The following is a 15,126-nucleotide window of genomic DNA, read 5'->3' as shown; positions in this document are numbered from 1 at the left end:
ATGATCCAGAAGAGTAAGCCAAATAAGCCCTTTTTCCCCCAACTTTCTTTTTGGTCACGGTGTTTAGTTGTAGTAATGGAAACCCTAGCTAATACAGTATGAGAAGCTGTTTCTCCTTTTCTGTGCAGGAGGAGGATGAGGGATAGTCTGAGTTGGGAAGACAAAGAAAGCAGCAGACCTTGAGAAAGTACATTCAATAGGTTACTGTAGGTTCTATCTTCAGATAGAACAATTAGGTGGGGTATTTGTGGAAAAAAAATAGTAGAGAATCAAAGTGAAAGCCAAAGTGTCTGTGAGGTTCCCCCTGTGTTTCAGATGTGAAGACCTAGCACCTCCCTTTTCAAGTGTTTGCATACTTGTTGTGACTGGGCTTGAGATCTACAGAGATCAGCCTCCCTTGATGCTAAGAAACTGTGGCTGTGCCAAAGCCTTGACACAGGCTGCTGGGTACAGCAGACATCATTGTGGAAATGGGACTTCCTTACTGCTAACACCTTGGTGCACCAACTTACTCTTAGTAAGGAAAGCAAAGGAAGGGGGCATGGATAACAATCTTAATGGTCTAATGGGAGTAGTCTTCTTGCTTTTAAATGATTGACCAAATTAGCTAAAGGTCTCAGGTTCACTGAAGTGTTCGCAGGAAGTCAGCAAACACTGAGCAAGTAAAAACTGCCAGCCAGTTATGTCCAAGGATGGGAAACAGAAGTCCTCAGATGATTCACTGACAAGCTGGGTTTCTGTATATCACTTCTACTCTATTGTTGCCAAGGAAACTTGGGCCCGACTTCCTACCACACCACGGCTACAGAAAGTACCGGCAAAAGCCACAGTAAAGCAGCTTCTTTGCTTGTTTAAAATTAAAAATGTCCGAGGCACTAAATGTCAGTTACACAAAGGGAATTTAGTTTGATCTGAACATCATATCTGCCCTGTTATGACACACCAAGAAACCGCATGTTTTCTGTTTATCTTCCAACCTGCCTATTTTCTCATACAGGGTGTTTCATATAAAGTACCTAATATGCCACCAGAGAGTCTGTTTTTCATCATAGAGCATGTTTTTACAATGATAGCAGTGGCTGGTGAGATGGATCTTAACTTCTAGCAAGGTGAGGAATCCCAGTAATGCCATCAGCCTGCCTTCCTCTCTGAGTGGTTGTGGAAGGGCAACCATGACAGATCAACCACTACCCATAGGATCAGTGCACCTTCTTTCCTGTAACCTCTGTACATAGATGTTTTATAATAATCATCTTCATCTTCACCAAGTATCCATAAGATAGAACCTAACACAGTGGGTACTTCACGGTGACTAAATACTTACCTATTTTCTCCCACTGTGTGAATTGAGTTCAGTTCTCATCTAGAAATGAGGAATGAAAGCTGTGGATGTGCTACACATATGTCAGGAAGTCCTGTAAAGGACATGAGCACACATGTGGATGGGAACTTCCACTCAGCCAGGAGGTCTGGTAGAAACAAACAAGGGCATGCCTTTTTGTGTGTCTGTGATTCTTACTAGAAAGATGATGGGAAAAGTTTCCTGGGGCGGGGGGTAGGGGAGTGGCACATTTCTTCACACTTTATAGCAGAGGAGTATTCTGAGTCATTCTTCCCCAAAGCTTCATCTAAGATGAGAAATACCTGTGTTGTGTACTTGCATACATAGCAGAAGAGCCTTGAAAACACAGCGCAGTCAAACATGAGCTTATATGCAAACTTGTCATTTGATAATTAAATGTGTTAATGTTATAACAGTGACCTCCCCAAACTTAATATAATCATATCATTTCTTCACACCTGATTTCTTTTTATATATATAATTATTTTATTCATATTACATCCCAATTGTTATCCCGTCCCTTGTATCCTCCCATTCCTCCCTCCCTCCTGCTTTCCCCTTACTCCCTTCCTCTATGACTGTGACTGAGGGGGACCTCCTCCCCCTGTATATGCTCATAGGGTATCAAGTCTCTTCTTGGTAGCCTGCTATCCTTCCTCTGAGTGCCACCAGGCCTCCCCACCCAGGAGACGTGGTCAAATACAGGGCACCAGAGTTCCTGTGCAAGTTAGTCCCCACTTTCCACTCATCTGTGGAGAATGTCCTGTCCATTGGCTAGATCTGGGTAGGGGTTTGAAGTTTACTGCCTGTATTGTCCTTGGCTGGTGCCATAGTTTGAGCAGGACCCCTGGGCCCAGATCCACCAGTCATAACGTTCTTCTTGTAGGTTTCTAGGACTCTTCAGATCCTTCTATTTCCCCATTTTCCCATGCTTTTTAAAGGATACAATTCAAGTTCCTCATATCAGACAGCGTAATAGGGTGTCATCTCACATCCCTCCTTCCTGCATAAGCAATACAGAGCTGTGTTTCATCCCCAACTCTCCACCTCAGTGAGTAGCACCTGCGTCTACTAAGCCTGGGTATCTTTTCTCTCTTATGTGGTTGATGCCTTTTTATCCCTATCCGCTGCCAAAACAAATGCCACTTTCTCCACTAAGTCTTCCTGTATTTCATTGCTGCCAAAGGCAATTCTTAAGAGAGACATCTGATCATATCCATATTGCTACTGCTGCATTCACCAACAGCATACTTTAACGATTCCCCATCTGTACATGTAGTTTAATTCAGAATAACTTTGGAAGAAAGATTCAGATTTGTTTTTTTTTTCTTCAGTCTTTATGTTTTCTGTAAGATGCTTAAAGTCCTTGATGCACAGGATCTTCACATGCTGAAGTCTTTTCCTTTTTTCAAACTTTGTAGTAACTGGTAAAAGAGAATTGGTCTAAAATAAAGATACTGCTGCACGGGTCTGGGGGTGTGGGAAATAACCCTGAGCCTTAACATGGCTTATAGAGAGAATTATGCCATCAGTCCCTCAGGGAATAAGGAAGTACAAGGTGGAAATGTGACAATTCTGATGAACAGACATGAAATTTGTTTCAACAACAACAACAAAACACCAAGACTCTTATCTCTGGTGTTATATTGTTAATAGAAAGAATGATGAGATTAATTAAGAGTTAGTAAAATTAGCATGTCATTGTTCTGAGTGCACTGTAACTCTCAGATAAACCAGCACAAGTGTCTGATCCTTAGGCAATTAGTGTAGAAGTTTCATCAAAGGCCTGGGAATTGAGAACTCAGGAGAGGAACACAGTCAGTCTATTGCTTCTTTTACCCAGGATGAGGGATCCAGGATCTTGAGAAGTTCCTGTCTATAGGAGTGAAAGGTAAGGGAGAGTTGGTGGCAGGAAACACTGAAAGAACTCAGAAGTATTACTTTGCAGAGACTTCACTTTTTCTGTAAGATCTGGGGCATTGCCAGCTTGTGGCTTTCTGTAAGGAAACCAGAGGGGGCACACAACTACAACCTCATTACCAGGTTGGACCTCAGCTGGCAAAGGCCATTCTAAGTGTGTTGAACTTCTTGGGGATAGAGTGGATGTCACATCTACTAAGATGAGAGGTGCCAGCATACACTGGGAAAGCCAGGCGAGTAGTAGCACGGTAAGCCAAATGGTAGGATAAGGTCAGGAGGGAAGAAATCCCAGGCTGAGATGCAGCTGGAGGGTTAGAAGACCAACGAACAAACATCCAATACACAAAGTACTCTGAGTAGTGTGTGGCCAGATCACCTTGCTGGCAAGTACTCTATAATGATGGCCTGCTTCTTCTATGGATATGAAAATATTCTTCAAAATGCAGAAAAGCAAAAGTGCTTATCAGAATCCAGGTTCCCTAATTCTTAGTGGTGTCACTACATGGAATCGCTGCCCACTTTCCAATAGCAGGCTACTGCACTAACTCATGGAGCCAGGGTTCCCCCAAAGTTGACACCTTACTGGAAGCCCTGCTGCCAGTGAGAAGCAGACCTGGACTGGAGGAAATGCAGTGAGAGATTTGAGCCACAGTGCTTTCCGTACCTTCCAAATACTGAGAACTGGAGTGACATCTGTCCTTCTGCCCAACTCTGCTGGAAATTGCCATCTGGCTGTTCTCCCAGCTGGATATTTTCCAGTGAACATCTTAGCATGTTTGGCAGCCAAGACTCTCAAGATATTACATAAGTTCTGGGATGGTTTCTGGTTCTGGAACAAGATGGCACAAACCTACCCCTCATATCAGCGGCATCTTTTCCCAGAAAATCACTGAGCTACAGCATGCAGCCCAAGGCAGGACCTTCTAGCCCCACATATGGTGGCAGAAGGGACAGAACATTTAAGTCCAATAGCTCCTGAAGACTGAAAGGACAAGAATAGCATTGCATGGGTTCAGAAAACAAAACTATCAGTGGAGCTAGATGAACAAGATGCGAAAGCAATAAGCACACCCTGCATACAGCTGCCACCTAACATGGGATAGAAACAGGTCATTGCAAAATGACCATAATGCAGAAGCTCCATTCACTATGCAAGAACCAGGAGAAAAGTCAATCTGAAAGCAAAGACAACTGAGTGGCTAACAAAATCACTTAGAGAGTGAATGTCTAAAATTAATTTTAAAGCAACTGCCACAAACTGGTGTCAAAATTAAGGTTATCCTGATACAAATCTTGAAGGCCTGAAACCATAAAGAGAAAATATTCAAAAGCTTGAAGCAAACAAAAAGATGGCAAAACTGGGCGAGCTTGCTTAGCCCCGTTGCCAGGCCAGCTGCCATGATTTTGGTTGTGTTTAGACTGATCAGAATTAGGACCCTGGAAGTTTGGGGCTGGAGTACCCCCTGGTGCAAGCATGAGATACAGTGGTCCTTAAAGGTTTGTAGCTATAATCAGTAGTTCACTCCTCTCCCCCTCCCCTTCTGTTCCAGTAGTTAAACGCTTCAAGAAAGGTCAGTGGCTCACCAGTGCCTGAGCATGATTCTAAGAACCATGTCCCAGAAGGGTCCAAGGCATGCTTCCACAAGAGAGTGATTGATACTGGTCAAGGTTATGGAGCTACCCAGGGAAGGGAAGTAGGGTGCTGAGACGGTAGTATGTTGGATGTCCAATGGCTATGGTGATACAGACAATAATAAAACTGCTTTTAGAATCCAGAAGTAAGTTGCATTATCTCCTCACCCCTAAAACCGCAAGAAGAGCCAGGGCTAAAGAGATGTGTAGAGACCATCGCATCCAAATGCCAATAGCTGGAACAAAGACAAAAATAGTTCATTTGATTTTACACAGGAAACCTTTAAGAAATTTCATTTTCTTGATTTAAACAGCCCAACTCTACGCTTTTAAATGTTAATTTTAGCTGTCTTGTTTGATTGAGGAAGCTCCTTATTTGTTCTTTCTCTACCTGACAGACCACTCTCTGATACACTATCCTCTTATCCTGCGTTGTTTATCTGACTTACCTTGGACAGATAAAGTGCCTCATTGTTTCATCCAGAGATGACTCAGTGAAGGGCAGGGCAGCAGCTTACGTTGACAGTTACGTTTCTTAGTCTTCTTCCCTCTTATCTTTATTTTCCCACTATGCGGTCTATCGGTTGCTAAAGAAAACCAATACCTGTTTTACCTAGATTTTTCCAAGCTCAGGGGAAACTTGCATGTTAGTGCAATTTCAAAACTACTCTCGAGGATATTCAGTTGTGACACCTACAGACATTTAATTGTGGAATTTATAATGTAAAGTATTATAGATGGAAATTTCTGCTCAATGGTTTCTCTATGATGACTTCCACATAATAAATATTCTATAAAATGGTTTAATGAATGAGCTGTGTGGGTACACTAACATTGTTTAAAAGGACTTTATATCCTACATGATTTTGTATAAATCAAATTACTAGGTATTTAACCCAGAACCTTATATATGCTTGACAAGTACTCTACCACAAGCTACATCCCCACTCATAAATGTACTTTAAATACTTCTACTTCTGAATCTTCAGTTTGAATGGTTGGGACTATTTAAACAGAAAAGAGATAACTTGTGGATATATAGAACTAATTCCAAATACTAGCTCTGCCTATACTGGAAATTTAGTCCCAATATATTTCCTATTGGGTCTCTAGGTGAGAGAAGCAAGGGAGAATAGGAAAATAGAAGGATCCAGAGGGTCCTAGAAACCTACAAGAAGAACATTATGATGGGTGGATCTGGGCCCAGGGTTCCTGCTCAAACTATGGCACCAGCCAAGGACAATACATGCAGTAAACTTCGAACCCTTGCCCAGATCTAGCCAATGGACAGGACATTCTCCACAGTTGAGTGGAGAGTGGGGACTGACTTTCAAAAGAACTCTGGTACACCATATTTGACCATGTCCCCTTGGTGGGGAGGCCTGGTGGCACTCAGAGGAAGGATAGCAGGCTACCAAGAAGAGACTTGATACCCTATGATCATATACAGGGGGAGGATGTCCCCCTCAGTTACAGTCATAGAAGAGGGGAGTAAGGGGAAAATGGGACAGAGGGAGGAATGAGAGGATACAAAGGATGGGATAACAATTGAGATGTAATATGAGTAAATTAATAAAATATATTATAAAAAAGGAAGGTAGTTGGGTAAGTGAGGGAAAGTGAGTTAGGAAGCAGTGTTTTTCCATGGTCTCTGCTCCAACTTCTCCCTCCATGCCCTCTCCTTGTGCTCCTGCTATGACTTCCTTCAATGATAACTTGTTGCCAGGAAGTGTTAAATAAAATAAGTCCCTCTTCCCCCCCCCCCAAATTAGATATATAATTTACCAAGACATGCAACAGCATGACTTTTCATTCCTTTTCAAACCTAGATATTGAAGCTATTGTAGAAAAATTTTTAACTGATTTATTTTCGTGTATGTTTATATATTCACATAAAGTAGTATCCAAGCAGCAGAGAGGTGTTAAAAGTCATAGATAGACAGAAACAAACCAGTAAAAACAAGTATTGTCCTAAAGCATCAGAGTTGTTCTTTTCCTGGATACATTGTGGTATTTCTAACTTCACTGCATTATAGTCAGAAAATATAGCAAATGAAATATTGTGTTTCTTGGAATGTAGTAAAGCTTTCTTTAGGGTTTATTGTATTTTTTTTTTCTGATTGCCTCATGCATGCTTACTTGTGCTAGGAGAAAAATGACATCCCTCAGAAACTGCATTAAATTTATTTAAAAATTTTTAAAGAATAATGTTGGGAAGTGGAGCTAACAGCCTCCTTCCTAGAGCAGTCGCCTGCAGGAGAGGTCGAGAATAGGGAGTGGTGGAGAATCGGAAAGGATGGAGAATCTGGAGGGATGGAGAATCTGGAGAGGTGGAGAATCTGGAGAGGTGGAGAATCGGGAGCTGCTGAATGTTCTTTTGGCTGCTTCCTTGGTGTCCATGCATCCCTTCATCTTGATGGGATCTGCCAGGATGTGATGCTTGGCCAACAGGTTGCTCTAGGATGATCCACCTACTCATTCTCCTAATGAGACACAGATGAAGTCATAGGCTGCCCCAGCCTGTCTGTCACAGTAGGGTGAAGCCCATTGACCTCCAAGCTGTCTGTCGCCAGCTATCTGAGTGTTTCTGTTAGTATTCCCTAACACCAAGCAACAGAGCTCTTCCTCCTTGAAGTAGTATCTCTCAGTCTTAACAAACTAAAATGTACAATTTTTCCTCTTTTTTTCCTCAGGCAGCATATGTAGTGTCAAGTGCAGGGAGAAAGCCAGAATTCTCTGTAGTTTATCTATTCTATAAAGATCAGAAAGTTCAATTCTCAAAGTTCCCACCAGGGACATTTACCCTCAAGGACAAATGCCAGTGTTTGTGGAAGATTTTGCTGGTCCAGTGTAAAGATACGATGAAGAGTTACACAGAACGCCTGGCACTGAATGGAATATTAACCTTTCTGTTATGATATGCCTCTTGGGACACTTAATGTCCACCTTAATAATATTTCTATTTAAAATTCTTAGAAAATAGTTATTCTATTGTTCACATAATTTTATTTCTGGAAAAGCAAATTTGTTTTATAATCAAAATACATGCAGTTTAGCCATTTGTTGGCACAGAATCCCTGCCACATTTTTTTCTGACACATGGGAAAAAGCTCCGTGGAACAAGCTTCTAAAGACTACATTGATTGGCGCCTTAGTTTGAGCGGGACCCCTGGGCCCAAATCTGCCTATCATAATGTTCTACTTGTAGGCTTCTAGGACCCTCTGGGTCCTTCTACTTTGCCTTTCTCCCATGATTCTCTCATCTACAGGCGGTAAACCTTAAGCCCCTACCCAGATCTAGCCAATGGACAGAACACTCCCCACAGTAGAGTGGAGAGTGGGATATGACTTTCTCACATACTCTGGTGCCTCACCTTTGACCATGTCCCCTGGACGGGGAGACCTGGTGGCAATCAGAGGAAGGACAGCAAGTTACCAAGAAGAGACTTGATACCCTATGAGCATATAGAGGGGGAGGTAATCCCCCTCAGGAACAGTCATGGGGGAGGGGAATAAGGGAAAATTGGGAGGGAGGGAAGAATGGGAGGATACAAGGGATGGGATAACCATTGAGATGTAACAAGAATAAATTAATAAAGGAGGAAAAAAAAAGACTACATTGATTTGGTGGGGCTGCCTGTGGGGAACACACAAAGGAACAGACACTTGGTGATGGAGTGCATACCATTGGCTCAGCATATGTGTATGGCACGGATTGCAGTTTCTATTTTGATGCTGCAAGGTGGAACACGGTAGCCAACCAGATGTAGGAGGGCAGGTTATGACACCACATGTATGAGTAATCTATGGCAGTCAAGCTTACCAAAGTGGGAAAGCAAATGGGAGTTGTTGGAGACTATGGGAAGAGAAAAGTACCAAAGTTCTCATCACTCAGGATGTGTAAGTCTTCACACAGAGCTACTGTTCTGTAGCATAGCACCCATAGTTAGCAGTGCTGGGTTGTTTACTTAAAAGTCTGCTAAAATGTATCTTGTGCTGAACTCTTATTTTAAAGTATATATAACAAGGGTAAAAGGGACCATCTAAAGGAGATGACTACATTGATGGGGTAGGCTTTGCTGATGGTTTTATCAGTGTATATTGATCGCCAAACATGCTAATGTATATGCCTTAAATATAGAAATATTTTGCCTATTTTACATGCTTATGTCAATCACATCTCAATAAAGAAAAAATAGAGGTAAGAGGTATGGTTAGATATAAGAAGGATAAATTTCTTTCTCTTTAGCAGTAGGACATTGGCACTGCCAAGAGCAGAAGATGGGTGATGAAGAGAAGAACAGAACAGATGCCTGGCTTAGGGAAAGATCATTCTATTCGGTCCAAGAATATGTTTGGGACATGACATACAGTCCTATAAGATGTAGGAAGATGACAAGCTGCAAAACCCATCAAAAGATCAGTTAGCCATTTGCAGGAAAACAACTTCAATGGCATCTCACTCTCTTTCAAGTATACCACAGTAAAACAGGAGTAAGTCAGGCAGAGCAAAGTGTCCGTATTGTCAATTGTGTAAGCTTCAATGTCTCGCATAGTTAATGAACAGCACAGTAATGGCTCTCAGAACACGCCCAAATGCCCTCTTTAAATGCTGTCACGGCCTGTACATTTTCAAAATCCCAAAACAGAAGGCACATTTTTTTTTTTACTGTTCAGTAGTAACAGGCCATGAAATAACTACACTAAAGCATCACATTTGTTTACACAGCTCATATTCCTATACCAGGGACTTCTGGAGAAAAGCATGGAGCCCAGAAGTCCATAGGTCGCAATGCTAAGGAACTAAGGGATTATTGTGGTTAATCAAGAGTGCAAGATAGCTTACAAATTAGATCAAATGACGACGTTGGATATATACATGCCCATATATGGGCAGTTACAGTCATGCTTATATAGAATTTATATTACCATATTATAACATAGAATACATACTTTTAAAAGCACAGTGCTTTCATAGATTATATAATGAGTAATCCTTTATAAATGAAAACACAGGCATGCTTATGCAAATAATTACTATTAAATAATAATTTAATAGTAAATTAAATCATTGCATGTGATAATCTGATATGAGTCATGGTATCTGTATGACTCAAGCAATCAAATCTGATTTAGCTTTAAAAGGTAATGAGCTTTGTATTTAACAAATACAAATAATTACTGTTAAACACTTAAGTTATCTTTAAAATGTCATCATTGTATATAATATGTATCTCATTTACTCTTAACTATTAGGGCGTAGCTGTCAAATTTTCTGTTGGTCAAGGTACTAATAAGCAAAATGCTGCATCAAAAGTTTCAGGTTTTTTAAACCTTTTTTCAAAACTTCTTTCAGCATAGTCTTTACAAATAATGTCATTAGAAATTCATGAATGTGTACTAATAAAATATTCCTTTAAAATATCTAGACTTTGTACCATCATTTCTACATCTTATGAAAATTAGTAAGATTTATCTGCTTATTAATTTAAGATGCTTCTGTGATTATCCATTACTATGATAAACACTATGACTAAAAGCTACAGAGGAAAGAGTTTGTTTTACCTTAAAACTTGTAAATCTATTAAGGGAACTCTGGGCAGGAATTCAAGATGGAACATGAAGGCAAGGATGCTGCTTAGTGGCTTGGCTCCTTGTGGCTTGCTCAACTTTCTTTCCCAAGCCCAGGACCTCTATCCCAGGGTGTCATAACTCATGTGAGGTAGGCCTTCTCACATCAATCATCCATCAAGAAAATGGGTTTGCCCTCAGGCCAATCTTGTAGAAGCATTTTTTTTTCAGTCAGGGTTCCCTCTGCCAAGCTACTCTAGCATATGTCAAGCTGGCATCAAATTGGCAGGCACAATGATGACATGTGTAAAAGTCAATGATCAATGTACCTATGAAACCTCAGAAGCATCTGTATAAGAGGAGCCCATTCATTTGAACCATGTAGGAGGCTGTCAAAATTCAATGATCTGAAGCTACTAATCATCTGTTTCCCTTAAAGAGAAACTTCGCATAAATACAAAACTCATTGCCTTCTAAAGGTAAATCAGATGTGATTGCCCAACTCATGCAGATACCACGACTCATGTCAGATTAACACATGCAATAAATTGAATATCAAGCAAGATAATTACCAGGCATGAAAAAGCATTCTCAGGACCAAAGTGTAAGCACTGCTGTGGTGAAGCCAAGCCTCTAGATGTTCGAAGAACACCACAGGCATATCTGTTCCTCATAGTGGGTTCCTTCTGGCTGCAGACTTGTAACAACATGGAAACCAATCACTCAAAACATCATTCCGCACTGTTCAGATTCTTCCTGGGAGAATAAATTATCAATTTTTGTCTTATGGTGTGATAGGAAGAACATTAAAAACAAAAACAAAACCAGAAAACCTAGTATGTTGTGCCTATTCCATTACACACAGTCAATAACTCAGAGACGGTAACATTTAAGGGTAACTTTCATTGTTAGCTTTTTGAATATGCGTGTGTGGATTCTTATAAACTCCTGCAACAGTTGAACTCTGTGCTATATTCTTCCTTTTGCTGTGCTACTATACGTGGGAGTGCTGAGGACAAGTTTGTCTGTCTATCGTGACTATCACGAGATGGAGACCCACTGTCTACCACCTCCAAAGTCAACAGACTTGTGTGCAACTGTACATTTTTAATGTTTCAAAATACAGCATCAGTAAAACACATAGTTCAGTGTTTAGTCACAGAGCTGTGCACCCATCATCAAAATCTATTGTAAAGCTTTCTTAGGACCTCAAGGACAAGCTATCTGTTTTAGCAGCAGCTGCACAGCTCCCCCAAATCTTAGACAAACTCCTGGCTTTAGCCATCACTCATCCCCTTGTCCCTTTTGTTGCGTTGGTTCTGCTTACTTTAGAAATTTTATGCATAATAAAAGTTATGTGTAAAAGAAATAAAATCCCATAATATATATCCCTTTGGAAGTGTTTTTTAGAAGTGGCTCTTACAGAGAAACTCTGACTCCTCAGTGGTTTCCTTCCCCTTTGCAATCAGAATGTCACCTGTATTTCCTCCTGTTTGCATTTTAGCTTCTAACAGGAATGTTGGAATCCAGTTCTTGAAGTTGACCTCCAAGGGAAAGATGAAAAACATTTGTATTCTCATCAAAGGAACGAAAAACCACTGCCAGCCTCAGGATGGGCAGGAATCCAACAAAAGGAGGTATCTTTCAGATGCAATTTTCTTCTTCAGCCCCAAGCTTAAATAAACAAAAACAAAAAGCTGGAGGCAGGCTGAGACCTTAGCCTTCTGCTTCCTTCCAGGAAAGAATGAGCCAACCTGTCTCACAGGCACCCACATATATTTCTAAGCTATATTTCTAAGCTTTGTGTCATGGCTTTCTGTAAATTATAAGATGGCCACCTGTGGTGCTTAGATATGTGCCCTGTATTAGATTTCTCCCCCACCTACATAAGGGAAACTGCAATTATGGGGCAGGCGTAATGAACCAGAAACTCCTAGTAATGTTTTTTTATTTTACAACTTTCTTCTTAATTGCATAGCGTTTTCAAGGTTCGCTCTTGTCATAGCATACGTTAGCACTCCTTCCTTTTTATAGCTGGATAGTAAACGTTTCATTGTCACTTTTTGTAGAACACTTGTAGACATATGGTTGTGTGTCCCCTGATTTAATTTCATTTGAGTTTATATCTGACGTGCTGATCACACATTCACTCTGTCTTACATTTTGAAAACTGACAAACTGTTCTCCAAAGCACCATTCCACCATTCTCACCAAGAAGGTCCTCTGATTTCTCTCCATCCATGGCAGCCCCTGTTAGCTGCCTCTCCTAATGGGTAAACGCAGGCCTTCAATGTGGGTCTGGTATCCACTCACTGATGAGCAGCATCTTTTCCTGTTTCACCATGTCTCTATCTCCTCTGGAGAAATGAGTGCCCATATACTTATCCATTTCAAACTTTAGGCTGGTGTTATGGCTGGACAAGAGCAGTCCGTTGTTTATCCAGAGACAGTCCCTTCTGGTTCTGTGTTCCTTCACATTCCTAATAAGTACTCTTTGAAACATAACTTTTTAAGTTTTGATGGACTCTGATCTGTTTCTCTTGTGGTTCCTGTTTTCCTAGCATAGCCTGAGCTGAATCTCAGGTCACAAAGATTTATTCCTTCATTTTTAAGTGTTTTATGGTTTTATCTGTTGGCAGTTGTGCTACATTTATTTGGACTAATTTCTGTACATAGTGTACAGTGAAGTCCTATGTCTTCCTTTTACATATATCTGTACTTTGTCCTAACATCATTCCTTTAAAAGTTTCTCCTTGCTCCATTGCCTTCATTTTGCATCCTTAGTTTTGATTTCTAATGTTTCACCTCTACATCTTTCTTATGTTTCCAGAAGTACTTCAAACTGCAAAGTCCTTGAACTCAGCAACCAAGTGTTAGTACCATGCACACCACACTTCCAACACTTGCTACAATACTGAGTATGCAGTAAGTAAGTGCTTAACAAATTGGATTGATTGGTTGATTGGCGGAATTGAACGTGTTCAAAGACATAGCCAAGAGTTCTTAGAAATAAAGGTTGTAAATGCCATTGTACATTATTGGGTTTCACTTGATAGCTAGGAAAGTGATGATAATTAATATTTACAAAGTTACTCAAATTAGTGTTCTACTATATATCATTTCTGAGTGACTATATTCACATTATTGTATTAGAAGTGTGCTATTCTAGAAAACTCTTTCATCTATAAAATTCTGTTAAGATTTGGAGTTGACTTCTTTCTTGTTACTTACAATGCATAGCATTTATTACATTTCCCCTTGTTATGTCCTCCTCTGTGTCTACTGATTTAATAGTTGATGGAAAGTTTTCACTAATGATTAAATTAAGCCAGATAAACCACTTACAGACATCAATCCAAGTAAAACTAATTGTAAACCATCATGCTTCTCACTCATTGTGAACATTTCTCTTTTTGGGACACTATGCTCATGTGTGTTGAAAAATCCAGAGAATTGAGGAGAGGAGGAAGAGAAGGAGAAGGAGGAAGAGGAAGAGGAGGAAGAAGAGGAGGAGGAAGGGGAAAAGGAGGAGAAGGAGCAGCTTCAGCCCAACCCCCAAACATGGAACTTTAAAGATAAAGTTCTGGTTTTCTACCAGTAAATGAATATTATGGTAATCTAATCTTAGACTTATTTTTTAGTTAAGGTTTGCAAATAAGTCTCTAAAAATGCAAATTATATAATTGGCCATTTGGGTTTTTCCTGTCTTTTTCCTTCATCTTATTAATCTTGCAGGAAATGTCATGGATGTCTTTGAGAACATTGGATGTCAGTTGAGATGTTTCTGACTGAGGAAAACAATCTTCTGCAGAGGGTCTAACATTGTTTTAAGTAGAATGAATGGAAGACATTTGAGAAATTAAACCTGACTTTTGTTGTTCTTAATTTATCTTCACTGTATTTTAAAAATTAAAAATGCTCACAAATGCAGCTACCGGGTAACCCAGATAAACCAATGCCATTTTAAGACTCTTATTTAAGACTCAAGATTTCAACTGGTCCCCTTAGTCTACACACACACACACACACACACACACACACACACACACACACACACACGTAACATATGTGTTAGATTCTGCTTAAGAACTTAGATTTACAATGTGCCTCATAATTCTTTGATTAGTCGTTTAGGTGGCCTTTCATCCAATCTAACGATATCAAATAACATTGACTTCAGGCCCCAGAAAGTAGCTAATGAAAGTTTTTACCAGGGTTGCCGAACCTTCTAGATAGTAGAAGTAACAGTGGGATTTAGGTAAGATTAAACTCTCTGTGCTCTGCCAAAAGCAATAATTAAAATGAATCGAGTCTGCTTATATAAACAGCTGTCATGTCTCCTCAACAAAGAGTTTTGCCATGTACCATTGTTAAAAAGGCTAATCTTTGCAAAGGACTGAGTTTTTAACCATTTCCTTATTTATTTTTTAAAAGGAAGACTCCTGAGAAAACAAGCTCCTGAAAGCACGTGCTCTGAGGATAAGTCCAGACACCAGAGTCCTGCAGCTGCTGCTGAGACCCACGCGAGTTTCGGGAAGGCCAGTTGCTACTATTTCTGTAGGGTTTTGTGGGCTTTTCTTTTGACTTTGTTTTGGTTTTTGTCTGCTTGGGTCTAATTGTTGTTAGAATTTCTCATCAAGTGTTCCTGACAGCCTTCAGGT

The 15,126-nt window shown here is 40.3% G+C and overlaps 1 long non-coding RNA gene across 1 annotated transcript in view; it reads left to right on the top strand.

The window, feature by feature from the left end:
* The window catches only part of LOC311604072, a 44,523-nt gene extending 29,495 nt beyond the window's left edge, over nucleotides 1–15,028 (top strand). The window contains exons 2-4 of the long non-coding RNA XR_014781369.1: nucleotides 11,970–12,102; nucleotides 13,296–14,078; nucleotides 14,900–15,028. This is a non-coding gene — a long non-coding RNA (uncharacterized lncRNA). The remainder of the gene's footprint in view (nucleotides 1–11,969; nucleotides 12,103–13,295; nucleotides 14,079–14,899) is intronic.
* Nucleotides 15,029–15,126: the final 98 nt, after the last annotated feature.

Source organism: Acomys minous (assembly GCF_964271855.1).
Source record: "Acomys minous genome assembly, chromosome: 8".
Classification (NCBI taxonomy): Eukaryota; Metazoa; Chordata; class Mammalia; order Rodentia; family Muridae; genus Acomys; species Acomys minous.
This window is presented reverse-complemented; position numbering and strand designations above follow the sequence as displayed.